A 14,994-nucleotide genomic window follows, 5' to 3' on the forward strand; every position below is an offset into this window, starting at 1 on the left:
TCCAGCTTTTGAGATTGAACGGGGACGTTTCCTTTCAGCAGCTCTACACCACACCCACATACCCAACCTGCAAACCAGATGGATATCTTTAGTTTTCAGTCCCCAGTCCCCTATAACTCCAGTGCCAGCCAGCCACGGCAGAACCACCTCTTGCTTTCTTTACCCATTAGAGCAACCTGCCTGGAACCTGGAGGAAGGAGCACAGGCTGCAGCAGGCAAGAGTTTCAAGGAGACACCGGGAATTCAGCTTGTTTGCACATGGCTAGAATGCTAACTGCAGTTTTAGCATGTCTATAAATAGATTCTCTAATTGAGAGCCAGTTTAGTTTCACAAGTGAGGAGTCCTCCTTTCATGTTACTACACAGCATGCAATACATTAGTCAGAGTGGCAGCGGTCAGCCTAGTGAGACCCACAGCAAAGAAGATAGTATGATTAACCGACAGACAAAGCAATGACTAGAAAGAGAGAAAAACAGGCAGTGTGGCGGGACTCAGACTAATGGAAATGCTGGATTTCTAGATGAAAAACCTTGCACAACTGTGGAAGCAGTGGAATCAAGGATTATGTTTGTATACAGAGCAAACCACCGAGGATAATGATGAGAAAACTAAGGTATAGCTTTTTTATTATCTCATGGGGGAGGAGGGGGAGAATGAGATGCGAGTGAAACACTGTTGCCAGGAATAATGCTTGAAACACTGGAACAGCTGATAAAAGTGTTTGAGTACTGTGACCCCAGACAGCATGAGACTGTAGAGAGAGATATTGTGTTGTTGTTTTTTACCCAAAACTATGTAGCAGAAGAGGGAATAAATATTTATATTACAAGGCTCAGAACTCTTCCATCCACTTGTAACTTTGGAGACATTAAAAATTCCCTAATTTAAGACAAAATCATTTGTGGGCCATGCGATTCCAGTTTACAGGAGAGATTGTTGAGTGACAGCCACGAATGACAGCCACTGGTACAGAACAGGTAGACAGGCTCAAGCTGAAGGAATCCAGGGAGCAGGCCAGAGACACACTGACCAAGAACGCAGGCATCATGGTCCAGTAAGTATTGTGGAAAGCAGCACAAAAGGCAGAAAGAAAAGGGTGTGGGAAGCAGAACCACTTTGTGTCTCAATGGCACAGCTACCTCCAGAATTAAAAAGAAGCAGTACATGCAGTGACTGAAGACATAGCGATATCCAATGAAGAGGAGGGTATCTGCAGTTTGACTTTAGCATGCAAAAGAAGGCTGCCAGCCATTCAACTGCCATATTTGCAACCATATTACTAGATCAACAACCGGTTTGATTGCAGCTGGATTGTGGAGCCAGCTGCAATGTAATCCCAGAAACACTGATAATCAGTAAGAGTTTTAGTCAGGGGTATCTTTAGTAAAAGTCACAGACAGGTCATGGGCAGTAAACAAAAATGTACGGCCCGTGACCAGTCCATGACTTTTACTATATGCCCCTAACTAAAACTTGGGCAGAGGGGCCATGGGTGCTGGGCAGGGATGGCCCAGGACGCCTGCTGGTACTGTGGGGGAGAAGGCGGCACGTGGACTGGTACCCCTGCTGGTGTTGGGGGTGAGGGTGCTGGGCCATGGCACCCTTGCTGGTGCTGGGTTGTGGGGGAGGGTTTGCGGGGCTGTCAGGCTCCCTACCCAGCTCTGACTGGCATATCCCTGAAGCTCCTAGTGGGAGGGGCGTCCAGAGGGGCTCCCCTGCTGCTCTTGCCACAAGTGCCGGTTCCGCAGCTCCCTTTGGCTGGGAACCGCCAAGACAAGAAGTGAAAATTTATTAATAGGTTCACCACTTCAGCAATGGAAAGTGGATATAGACCAGCCTTTGCAAACCTGAGCAGATTTACCCCACACTTCAGGCAAACTCACTGGTAAAGATAAACAGTAAAAGAAGTTCATTGGCTACAAAAGATAGATTTTAACTGATTATAAGAAATAGGCAAAAAGTCAGAGTGGTTACCAAAATAAAATAAAATATCAGCATGCAGTATAAACTCTTTACCCTATTAGACTGGGCAGCATCTATATTAAGCAGTTTTTCTCACCCTACTGGATATTGCAGTTCATAGTACACAGGTTTCACCCTTGAAACCTGGGCCAGTCCCCTCCGTTGGAGTGTTCAGAGTGTCTTTGTTGCTTGCAGCGTAGGTGGGGGAAGGAGAAAGTCCAAGCATGTGGCCATCCTGTTCTGTTTTATACCCTCAGCTCCATCTGCCCCATGTGCTTGGAGAACACAAGTCCAGGCATGTCTGGTGGGCATTGCTAAATTTCCAGGCAAGGTTGAGCTATTTCCCTGGTGTGGCTTTATGCAGGCAAGTCATTAAATTGTAGCTCCCTTGCTGGACAATGGCTGTTGATGGCTGTTTGACACCCGCCCGGGCGTTGGTTACTTTCCCTGGTATTGTCTCTGGAGAGATAGTATCTGGGCGCTTCTCAACCCCACAGCATATTTTAGTAACTATACAACACAATATCATAACTTCATATGAACTAATGATATACATATTTAGATAGATCAGTGACTTTCAGCAGATCATAGCCTTTTTCCTGATACCTCACATGGCCTGCTTTATATGCAATATCACAATTATATATAAATGAGGAATATGGGGATTACAGGACTCTCCCCCAAGGTATAGAGTGTCACAAAATGTGACTGTATGCAGCTCATGAGATTACCAAAACACAGAGCTCCATCAGTCATTAAAGAAGGAACTACAAAAGCTGCAAAAAGGCATTATTAAACCTGTTGAAACTAGCATTCTAACAGTGGTGAGAAAACCTCCAGCTAAATTGAGGATTTGCAAAGACCCTAAGCCACTGAATGGAGCATTGAACAAACAACAGTACCCATTACAAATGATTGAGGACATACCATCCAATTTACCAGAGCAAAAGTGTTTAAGTCTTCATCATGTCAAAAATAGTTTTCTGGCATATTGAGTTAGATGAGACATCCAGCCACTAGACAACAGTTGCCACACTTTTTGGTAAGTACCATGGGTATGAATGCCTATGGGCATCTACCCCACCAGAGGTGTTCCACTATAAATATTCAGAGGCATTAAAATGGTGATTCCCAGACATCAAAATTGTAGCTGATAACATTCTTATTGTAGGAGAAGGTGATGTCAAGGAAGAAGCAGTCTAGGACCATGATAAGTTGTAACAATTCCTAAGCAGATGCTGGAAGTGGAATATTAGGTTGGATGCAGACAAACTGAAGCTTATGAGAGCTGAAGTTCCCAACATAAAAAACCTGATGACTTCTGAGGGATTTGGAAAAGTTGAGATCCATTAAGGAAATGCCCAGACTATAGGATGTGAAGAGAGTCGAGCAATTTATAGGGCTAGCCAACTATCTTCCCAGATTCTGCACACACCTATCAGAAGCCTGTGAGCGCTTGAGACAGTTAATAAACAATAAGGCATTGTGGAAATGGTCAGAGACCCATGAACAGACATTGGAAAGCATAAAGAAAATTGTAAGTGAGGTTCCAGTCCTAAAGTATTACAGTCTAGTAGAGCAGCTGTAACAACTCCAAAACAGAAGTTGGAATATTTGAGTGTAATGGATCAGAATGAGGCTTAGGTACTTTTGAAATTCCCACTAAGTACCTATTTACATCTTTAGTGCCTAACTACCTTTAAAATGTTGTCACTAAGTGACTCACTCAAAGTCACTTAGGAAGTCTAGGGCATAGCAGGGAACAGAGCCCACATATTCCAAGGCTCACATCATGCCTTGGCCGTTGGACAATCCCATCTACCTAAGTAGATAGAACTATCCAATTTATGTAGGGATAATGGGATGAACACCCTTGAAGTAGCAAAAAGTTCCATAAGTGCTAGTAAATAATTAATCTACTAAACCCTTAAAGTGACTCTCCCTCTAATAATACTCCTTTGGAAATGACTTCTAAAGGTGGAGGTACCTTATAGTCTTCCAAGAGAACCCCTCTAGTAAGGTTTATCAGGGGAGCATTGCAAATACAACATACTCTTTTCTTCTGGAGGAAGGATGGGAAACTTATCATTCCTGCTGTGCTTTAACGAAGATGAAGCATCTTCAGAGTTTACAGTGACAAAGAATAAATTATATCTATGGCTGTTGCAGATGGTTTGATAAGTCCTGGCAAAGGAAAGAGGACAGAAATATTGGTTCTCTATTAACTAATAACTACATAACTGGAAACTTTATTGGATCTAAAAATGATGAATGTGTATAACATTTACCAACTACAGTGTGTGACCTTTACCAAATAACCACCTATATAAAAAATGGCTGCTGAACTAGAGCTTGAAACAAGGTGATTGTTAATAAAGATCACGTTATTGCAGCAATTATAAATTTAGGTTCACACACATCTGGGACAGGAAAATGTGAAGTTATATAACTGGCAATGTTTACATGATCAATATTTTTAATAATACCCCCTGGTTTCTGCTACATCACACTAGTGCTGTAAGCTTTTCTTTGTTGAAAGCAAACTGTTTCAATGAAGATCAAGCAGCTAGGATAGTTGTATTTTACACTGACAGCTATTGTCATGCAGAATCAGAGTTTTTCTGAACTTGATGCCCTGCTGCTTATGAGGATTGAAATAATAATAATAATAAAAAAAAGCTGGCCTGAGTGCTACAAGTGACAGCCCTTATCAACTGATGTGATGCTGTCACAGTGGTTATGCTACATTTAAGCAACCATATCTTTTCATTATGAATGGAAGAAGCAGAAAAGACACTGGGATATTTCCATTATTCTTTGATATCCTGATATCCAAAATGCTGAGCATTTGCAACTCATGAGCATGTTCATAGCATCGCAGTAGGCAGAGCACTTTAACAAAAAACTTCTAAAATGAATAAATAAATAAATAAATAACCTAAGCAAACAAATCTCTGGACACCTGGTGTGCCAGCTTCTTTACAGCTATTTATGAATAGACATCACTGTGATGATTTGGGGAGTCCATTTGTACAATGTATGAACATTTTTAGTGGAATTTGGAAAAGGGGCATATAAGAATAGGCCAGGGGCTAAATTCATCACTTTTTTACTCTATAGAGCCAAACTATAGCATATGGTTAAACAACTGGGGAAGGGGAGAGAGAGAGAGCAGAGACAAGAGCGCAGGAGCATCTATCGTTGTCATAGATCTTCTTCACAGGGAGAAGAGAGGATTTAGATTTAGGGTGATGATTAATTTCATGAAGCAGGGACGGGGCTTTTCACTATATGTCTGTACAGTATCTAGCACAAAGGGACCCTGATCTTTGACTGTCACTCCTGGGCACTACTACACTATAAGTAATAAATAATAGTGAATAAGTGTGATGGAGAATGGAGAATGCCCCATTTCAAAGGGCTGCAAAAGTAACCCGGAGCACAAACTCTGCAAGAGAACAGGAAGTAATTCTAGCTCAACCACTCACAACTCCCCCTGGTGTCCTCCTTCATCCATGCCCCATACTACATGCCTATACTTTAATGGTAACTGTGCAGGGTTGCTACCTGATGTAGTAAGAGACCACTGAGCCCGCCTGTTCTGTCAGCCTGGGCCCCCTTTACCCTCTCTTGCTGAGCCATGATCTTAAGCCTCCTCTAGCACATACCACACCCAGCTGAAGAATATGGGGTGTAACATCACACCTCCCCCCTTAGATTACTTCCAGAAGGTTGGTCACTGACCAATGCGGAGCCAGTGTGCCTAAAATCCCTTTTTGGCTTTGGTTATACAGCCTCCAAGTGTTACCAAACTCTGCAATGTTATCCATAGATATTTTTTGCAAAGTTCTGGGTTTCTGTTCCCAGGTTGCCTGAAAACATTTTGTATGTAGCATTGTTAACATAATGCAGATATCAACGTGTTTTGTGCTAAGCTCCAACCCTGTTTACAGGTACTAGCTGAGAAGCAGTATTCTTATAGGACTTTCTTGTTATCACTTCTAGCCTGTAACAAAGATTCTTCCAAAAATCATACATGTCACATATTTTTAAAGTATTTACCACCAATACCAAATTCCTTGTCTTAACCCACATATTATGTAGTAAGAAACTAAAATTACCAGCAAATTCATGACAGGGTGGCGCTTCCAAGTATGATTATCATACCATGCCTTCTGTCTAAACCGACCAGTTTGTTTAGCATTTGCTGTATTCCTCATCCCCCCAGTAAAGATTCTTAGTTTAGGTATATCTCTGGGGGTTCGGCAAGGAACGGGTGTATGGGGATCTTATATGTTACTGGCTCATCCCCTGTGGAGTTGCAGTTCCTCTCCAGGGTAAAGCCCATGCAAAGAATCCACCCCCTCTCCTGGGTTTCCTTTGTTTTGCCTAACCCCACTGCTCAGTGTCTGATGCTTAGCTGTTAAGAGGAGTTTACCTACCCGGGAAATGGCTCCTCTTCATCAGATGGTTCATTAGCATTTCCACTGACACCGGAATGCTTGGAAGAACCCCGGGTCCCCGCCCCTGCCTTAAAGGGACAGAGTTAATTTTCACAAGTACAGCAAGAACACCATTTTGAAAAAGTGGGACCTGGATTGGGGAACCCACGATCACCCCTCTGTCTGTTCTCAAGAGGTCAGCTGTATGGCTGCTCCCCACAGGGAGGTCAGTTACACAGTTACCCCTTAAAACCTGAGCTACAGGTGAGGTGCCTGGGATCACTGATGCAGATACAGCAAATTTCTCTTAGGCAAACACCTGCCCCCTATGTAATCAGTCAGGAGACATTCCTGTACACACACACACCCCCCACACACATTTCTCCTTAACTTCCTTCTCTGGGCTACCTTCTAGGGCATACACCTCTGCGCTCCTTAGAGTGGAATCTATGCCCTGTTCAGCTGTAGGCTCACAACTAACAGCCAGAACACACCCCTCACTGGTAAGCACTGCACCCTTCTCCATCTTTGAATTGGATTTGCCTCCAGTTAGAGCCCATGGAATCCACACCCACCACAGGACTCCATTACTGTTCTCTGGGATTTCCTCTAGGACATATTTTTCTATGCATTTTCGAGTGAGTCCTGTTCCTTGCTTCACAGCAACTTCCTGGCAGCCAGCAACCTGGACAGTCTTCCTACCGTCAGGCAAAACATTCCCATCCCCCAAGGGAATAGTCACTGGACAGGAACTGGTTTTACCCACCCCCATTCCTTGTAGCAAACTGGTTCGTACAGATGCAGAGGAATTAAAAAGACACTCTCCCATTTCTCAGAAGTTTCTGTAGCTTTGCTCTTTCCCACTGGGGCTTCAGCACAAGATTCCTACTTGCTGCTGACAGACCACCGGACAGCCTGAGCCACATCAAAAAAGTCTTTACCCAGAAGAATTTGTGTAGGATTACAGCAATGGTTAATTCAACTTGCAAATCCTCAATTTCCATGTGAATTTTAGCCAAAGTCACAAGAAGTTTGTGACTCCTACTAACAAAAGCTCTGCCATCTGTCCTGGCAGTGTGTTGTTTTCCTGAACCAGGTCTCTCCTGACCACAGAAATTTCTGCACCAGTATGTCTCCATGCAGAGAGTTCTGTGCCATTTACTTTGACAGCCTTTAGGTACGTACTGCCTGGCTATGCAGTGGCAATCTTTACAAACCCTGTATGATAAGCGGCAACTGCCTGAGGTGCCTCTGTGCTCTGCGTAGCAGCATTTCCATGAGTTGCAGGCTGCTTGTTCCCACTCAGCACAGGGCATTTATTCCTCAAGTCCTCAGTGGAATTACAATGATAGCAGCTCCTGGTCTCTTCTGCTTTTACAGGAGATTTGGGATGAGGACTGGAGGAGTGGAGGTGAGTGTCCAGGGGTAAAGTGGGAACCTTGCTTCCCACTAAACTTAAACCCCTCTGCCTGTGATTTATTCCTACTAGGTGCTTGGGATTGTTCAAATTTATCTGCAAAAGTTGCAAGTTATTCGATCATCTCTACCTTTTTATCCCATAAACACTGTTTTACATCATCATTAGACATATACAGGAACTGTTCCTGAGCAACCAAATCACTCATTGCTTCAAAGCTTGTAATACTTTCCCCCTCACCCACTTATCCAGTAGATCTCTCATTTAGTTTATATAAGCCATATTACTTAATCCAGCCCCTCTCTTAAGGCTTCTAAATTTTACTCTATAAGTTTCAGGTGTAACCTGAAACTGTTTTAAAACCAGTTCCTTAAATTTACCATAATTGGAAGCGTCACCAAGTGGCATCTTAGTAAATATACCCAAAGCAATCCCAGTCAACTTTGCAACCAGAGTGGTCATCTTTTGAGCCTCAGGAATTGCATAGAGTTTACACAGCCTCTCAAAGGTGATGAAGTATTCAGCAATGTCCCCAGATTTGCTTGCTATATGCTGGAAACAACTACTCCCATTTGTGGCTTTTTGGAGAGGTGGAGCCCCCTGGTGGGGGTTCTGTCTCTTTCACTCCATTACTGCCGGTTCATACTTCTGAGCTTTCCTTTCCTTATCAGCCTCTAGTTTTCTTCATTCTTGGGCTTCCTCAGCCTCTACCTCACTATCTCACTTCCATGGCTCTCTCATGAGCTAACTTTTGCCTGGCTGCTTCTGCTTCAATTTCCATCTGTTTTAATTTAATCTGTCTCTTATGCATTCTTTCATTTTCTTCTACTTTCAACTCTGAAGCTCCAACTATTTAGTAACTTCACTTTCACTCATTTTGCTGCTTTTCTGCCTTTACTTTCCTTACCCGAAATAAGCAAACAGAAAATACAAACCAGTAACCACTTGGTCTCTTCTCTAGCCAACACATTTAAAACCACCACCCGTGTTACAGGGCAATAAACTGTGCACACTATCACGCTCGACTACAGCACTGTGATGTGTTGCCCCCCTTTAATCTGCCACCTGATGTACTGAGATACCACTGAGCCCACCTGTTCTGTCAGCATGGGCCCCCTTTACCCTGTCTTATTGAGTCATGCTCTTAAGGCTCCTCTAGAACAAACACAGGCAAGGCCACACCCAGATGCAGAAAGACACAGACACTGAGATCAGCTCTGGGAAGACTCAGCTTAAAGGACTTGCCCCAGCACTCAGGTGCCCACCTCCTTTGGAGTGCAGACCCAAAGGTATAATGTCTTGCGCTATTTAGAAAAATCCGCACAATGAAAATTCATAAAAATTCATCCTCTCCCTCAATGCGAAGAGAGAGATGCACAAGTTCTTGTCCCCATCCCCCAGCTGGAAATTGCACAAACTGGGTTTAATAATAAACAAAACAAAATTATTAACTATAAAAGGCAGATTTTAAATGATTATAAGAGATAGCAAACAGAACAAAGCAGATTACTAAGCAAATAAAACAAAACACACAAACTAAGTCTGATTCACCAAAGAAACAGGTTACAAAAAGTAATTTTTCACCCTAAATGTTGAATTAGGCAGATTGCAAATCTTGAAAGGCAGCAGCACTGGCCTGCAGCTTGAAACGTCAGGTATTATTACTCATAGGCTAGACACCCTTCCAGCCTGGGCTCAACTCTTCTCCCCACTGCTTCCAGGTGTTGTTCAGTGTCTGTTTGTATGGGGAAGCAGAGGAGACCTCGATGATGTCACTCCCCTGCCTTAAATAGCTTTTGTTTATGGCGGAAACCCTTTGTCTTCCAGTGGAAAAACACTGGCATATCGGGGTGGGGATGTGTGTGGGGAGGAGGCAGTACCAGGTGACTCAGTCCCATGTCTCTTCAGGGTTGTAGCAGCCATTACTCACAGGCTGCTTGGAGTGTCCACAGGAAGACTAAGCTCTTTCACAGTCCATTGTTTCTGATGATGGGCCATCAGCCCTATCTTTCTCATTTTTGTACCTGAAGGGCTAGCTGTGGGTGTCACCCAAAGCACATTTGAAATACAGATACATGATTAATATTCCTAACTTTAGATACAAAAATGATACATGCATACAAATTAAATAATCACATTCAGTAAATTATAACCTTTCCAATGATACCTTACATGAGCCATCTTGCATAAATTATATCTTATTCTATATTCATATCATAACAATATTTCTATGAAGAATATGGGGTGTAACTTCACAGTAATGTCTAGCCCCTGGGCTTCCATGGATTTATACCACGGATAAATTTTGTCTCTGGTATAATTTTATCTGCCTAGACATTGAAAATTTACTCCTAGAAATGAAATTAAATGCTTTGTGGGTTTGGTATATTGGGTTTCTCTTAAGATTCTTTTTAGTATTCTCGTGAGTTAACCTTTGATGTTGCTTTTGTTTATTTTGTTGATCATGTTCACTAGTTAATTAGCTTTAATATGTGAGTTTATCTAATATGTAATCATCCAATTATGAGGTGTGATTATTATTTGATATCTGTCAAAACCCTCGTTTCACAGTTTTTTTCATTGTTGCAAATCTCGATCCATAAATTACCGGTACATTCTAGGGAGTTAACTTATGAAATGATGCATTTATATCACATGTCAGGAGCAGTTCATATCTACAATAGCTAAGATTGTCTTTTTTTACTAGCATTGAAAGTAATGGTGCCTTCCTATTTCTGGATTTTATTAGGTGATATTCTTGTCTCTTACACTTTTAATTTCTCTGGAATTGCATGGGTGGCAGATTTTAGTCTTCTTGTTTCTCCCTCTGCCAATTCCCTCTCTTATAATTCAATGGTTAGTGATTTTCCTCTGCCTGAGAAATCTTGTATAGTAATGCACTATAGGTCATCTGACAGGCAGATCAAAAGTGCCACCCAGTGAATGGACCTCCGCAAACACTGAGGAAACCATACTCATAGGAAATCAATCTAGTTTTGAGATGGTTAGTCTCCAGAGGATGGTTGGAGGGATGAAATATCACAGAATTCTACTTGCAAGGATTATTGTTTAACTTGAATTTACGATGTTTTGTCCAAATAATATGTTTTATCTTACTATATTGAACTAGCTCAAAACCTTTTTTTTTATGTAAATTTTTGCAGCATGGTGTCTGTCAGAACTATGGGAAACATACATGACTATTCCACACACAGCACTGAACAGCCATCAGAAGGTAACTGTTTTGGGTTACTATTTACTTATTCTGGATTTGAACTAGTGACCTACAGGTGAAAGATTTTGCATCCTATTAGCATCAGTCCCCTATGGCATTGAGCCCAGCTCCCAAATCCTGTAACCATCCCAGGCAAATATTTCTTGTGTGGAATTTATAACCAGGTGCATAGGTGTGATCTAGGGCCACAACTTCACATATCAGCAAAGGAGAAAAAAGAAAAAAAATCATGCCACTTAAGGTGCATACCTTTCAGCATACCACTCACCACTACTGATCAAATAGACAAAGCTAGATAGTGGCATTTATGCCAAAGCTCTGAATAATGGGTGGAACAGACCTAGGTTATTCCAGAAGGAACACAGGAGAGATTGTGCCTCAGGTTGCTCCATGCCTGGATGGTGATGGGTGGAGCATATTAGTGCTGTAGCTTATTGGCTCTGCTCTGCAGGGTGATGCTGGGAGGGGAAAGTTTAAGACCTTCCCTTTACCCACCTTCTTTTTGGAATCTTGCTCTTCAGGTGGACAGAAGGGTTAACAAGAATGACTCCCCTGACTCTCAAAGGTTTTAGTTGTTTTATTTATTGCTGAGCATATGCGCTCTGCTCCAATGCTGAATAAAAGTAGAAATGGACCCAAAGCAAAACCCCAGAATGTAATACCATTTTTTTTCAGGGGGAGAGGGGCGTATTTTAAAATTGAAACCAAAATGCATAATGTTATGGCTTCAAGTCACCTCTATGTTGCATACGCAATAAGAATAATAATCAGGAGTTTTTTCAAGCCATACTTATATTGCCCAAAATGTGTGTATAGGATAAAACTCAAGGGGCGGAAATATTTGGGAATTGAATGTCAGTAAAAAATGCAATTTCTCGTAAGTAGACAGTGTTTTTATTGATATCATCATGTTTCATTAATGTTTGCTATTTGCTATGATCAATGTTACATATTAACTTTTCAAAAGTACGCTATTCAAAAATATATCGATACAACAGATTTGATTGGTCTCTGTTTGACAGTTTCATTATCAGTAATTATTGTGTGAACTTGACTAAACATAGTAAGTTAATGAAAAATGGTTTTGTACATTTCACTTGAAAAATGAAGAGAATTATCACTGTCTAAAAACAATGATGAAAAATCTCAATGTAAAGGAAAGGGACAAGAAAATACACTTCACCAAGTGACACAAACAATATATGCTAATCAGAAAGACTTTTTCTTCTGATGATTTAAGACTGTAGCATACTCAATGGCCATCTAATAGCATTGCTACTAGATACCAGATACAAAAGCCCAGTACTGCACTTGTAGGAGTTCTCCTATCTTTCACGCTTTCTCTGTTCTTATACCTTTTAACGTGCACAATTTCAGATTATAAACACAGTAATTTATAAAATATTGCATTAGTAGCATTAGAATTTTAGAGAAAACTTGTGATCTCAATTTCACTTCTATAAATTCAGAGTAACACCACTGAAATTAGTTAGTTATGCCAATATAGCTGAAATCAGAATCTGGCCAGTTGTGTCCCCTATTTCATAGACACTCTGCGGTCACCTTCAGCATCCACCACTCACTCATTTTCTTTTCCTTTCTACAGGATTAAAACAAAACAAAACAAAACCCCACATAGTACTCTTCCATAAGACTTTACTTTAAATGGTGTTTTGCCTAAGTAAAGACAACAAACAAAAGAATCCTTGTGAAAGAAAAAAAAAACAACAGAAGATTGTTATTTGTACTAATGGATACATAAAACAAAAGGGTAATTTATCAAAAATGTGAATTTCACATGGAATATATAATGTACCTATGGCTAATTTTACAAATTCACGGATCAATGTAGTCTATAGCTGCCATATACTTTAGCAAAAGTTCCAGCTAATGATCGTCCCTAAAAAGCCGTAACTCTGGCTGGGGAATTGCCGAAGTGCAGCATGACTCTGGCCATGCCCACTACAATGGGGAAAGTGCTCACCAGACCTCTATGCCAGAGAATCCCCAGTTTCCCACGTAAGGCACCTTTGCAGACATTTTGCACTGAGAGATCATCACTAATAGGACAGACCATGAGTCAATTTCTATCGCATAATAAATTATTTACACAGGGCTTTATCTTTTCAAACATCTGAACAATCATTCCTCTTTAATCCTCACAGACCTTATGTGAGCCAGGTAAATAAGTCTGAATAACCCCATTTTACAGATGGCGAAATGGAAAGATTGAGTGACTTGCTCAAGATCACATACCAAATTAATGTCAGACTCAAAGAGCTGAAATCAGGTTTTTTTGGCTTATAAGTCAAGGTTTACCCTACTTCACCAGTAAACCACCAGACATATCTTTTGACCTTTCTGGATCTCAGTTTTCCAGTTTGTGAAATCATAATAATAATACTTTGTGCATTTTCATCTACAGTGCTCCATATGCTTTTGAAAAGATGGATACACATGAAGAGGGGACTGATGCAGAGAGAAGAGTTAAGTCACAGGTTCAACATCTGACAGTAAATAAGTATCCAACTCAAGTACTGAGGCACCAGTGCTTTGGCTCACGGGACAAGGTCTCACTCTGTCTACCAAAGCAAGTTATACACACCTTCTGTTTCTCAGTTCTCCTGACTACAGAATTGGCCTAACAGATAGTACAACTAAGCATATTTGAATTACTTTACCTGAGGATATGTCTACACAAGGATAAAAAGCCTGCAGCATGGCCACGACTGGTCCAGGTCAGCTGGCTCATATTACAGGGCTCAAAATTGCTATGTAGACATTTGGGCTCAGGTTGGAGCCTGGGCTCTGGGACCCTGAAGCCAAATATTTACATAGTGATTTTTCAGCCCCAGAGCTCAAGCCCTGCAAGACAGGTTCTCTTTCCAGATTTTGCCACAAACTTCCTCTGTTTCCTTGGGCAGGTAAAAACTGAGGCCAGTTTCAGCTGCTCCAAAAAAAGTCACATTTTTTTTTAAATGGGAAAATGTACCTTTTCCAATTCTTTCCTCATGCAAAAATTGCTGGTTTTGCTAAAAAATAAAACAAACAAAACCCAATAATAAAAATAGCACCTTTCAGGCATAACTGAATCCCCAAACAATTTCAGCCTCAAAAGTGAATGCTTCAGAAAGCTACAAGAAAATGAAAATGAAGTGTTTTCATCGGAACACTAAGGAAATCTTATCTATAGAGGCTCACAGTCATCTCTCCTGTAAAATATCCATATTACAGATGGTGAATCTAAGGACGAGAAAGAAATTTTGCCCAAAATTGTAATTCCTGGTACTGGCTCTAATTACATACCCAGAGAGAGAGAGAGAGAGAGAGAGAGAGAGAGTCCCTAAGCCAAATAATGATTTATTTTTATTTTCTTTTTACAAAAACTTAAAATGAAAACATCTGGTTAAATCACGCATTTTGGAAACATAGAACAAGATTGTAGTTAATATATATAAAATCACAATAAAACATTATTGTTTTATTGTTTATTCCTCTTACCAGTTAACATAAAAGCAAATCAATATTTTTGCTTCAGAGAAGAAAAAAAAAAAAGACCCAAACCTAAGGAGCTGTTCTCTTTGTGCTGCTGTATGGTTAGCAATGTATTTTCAACCATTTTTTCGTTTGGGGGAAAGTTGTTTTGCTTCCTGTGAATCCAATCATTGCCTCTGTCTTTCTTTTCTCCATTAACAGTACAAGTGGAAACAGTCTCTACTCTATGTGGCTTTAATGTACATAATTTGCTTCTCTTTCTGTTTCTACCAGTTCTGCTGCTATGTATATGGTTTTTAGATAGACATACAACTATCATTTCAAGGGCAGCAGCACATGTAAGTAAATATTTGGGTCCCTTAGTGGGATCATAGATGTATTAAATTAAATGGCTTTTCAGCTTCAGCAGAACAGTTTGAAAGTTTCAGTATTGGATGAATCA

The 14,994-nt window shown here is 40.9% G+C and overlaps 1 long non-coding RNA gene across 1 annotated transcript; it reads left to right on the top strand.

Moving 5' to 3' along the window:
• Positions 1-345: 345 nt before the first annotated feature.
• On the top strand, positions 346-14,612 carry LOC117872800. Its single transcript, XR_004644607.1, has 3 exons — positions 346-614; positions 10,987-11,057; positions 13,483-14,612. It is a non-coding gene; the product is annotated as an uncharacterized LOC117872800 (long non-coding RNA).
• The last annotated feature ends 382 nt before the right edge of the window (positions 14,613-14,994 follow it).

The sequence above is a fragment of the Trachemys scripta genome, chromosome 2 (assembly GCF_013100865.1).
Source record: "Trachemys scripta elegans isolate TJP31775 chromosome 2, CAS_Tse_1.0, whole genome shotgun sequence".
Taxonomy (NCBI): domain Eukaryota; kingdom Metazoa; phylum Chordata; order Testudines; family Emydidae; genus Trachemys; species Trachemys scripta.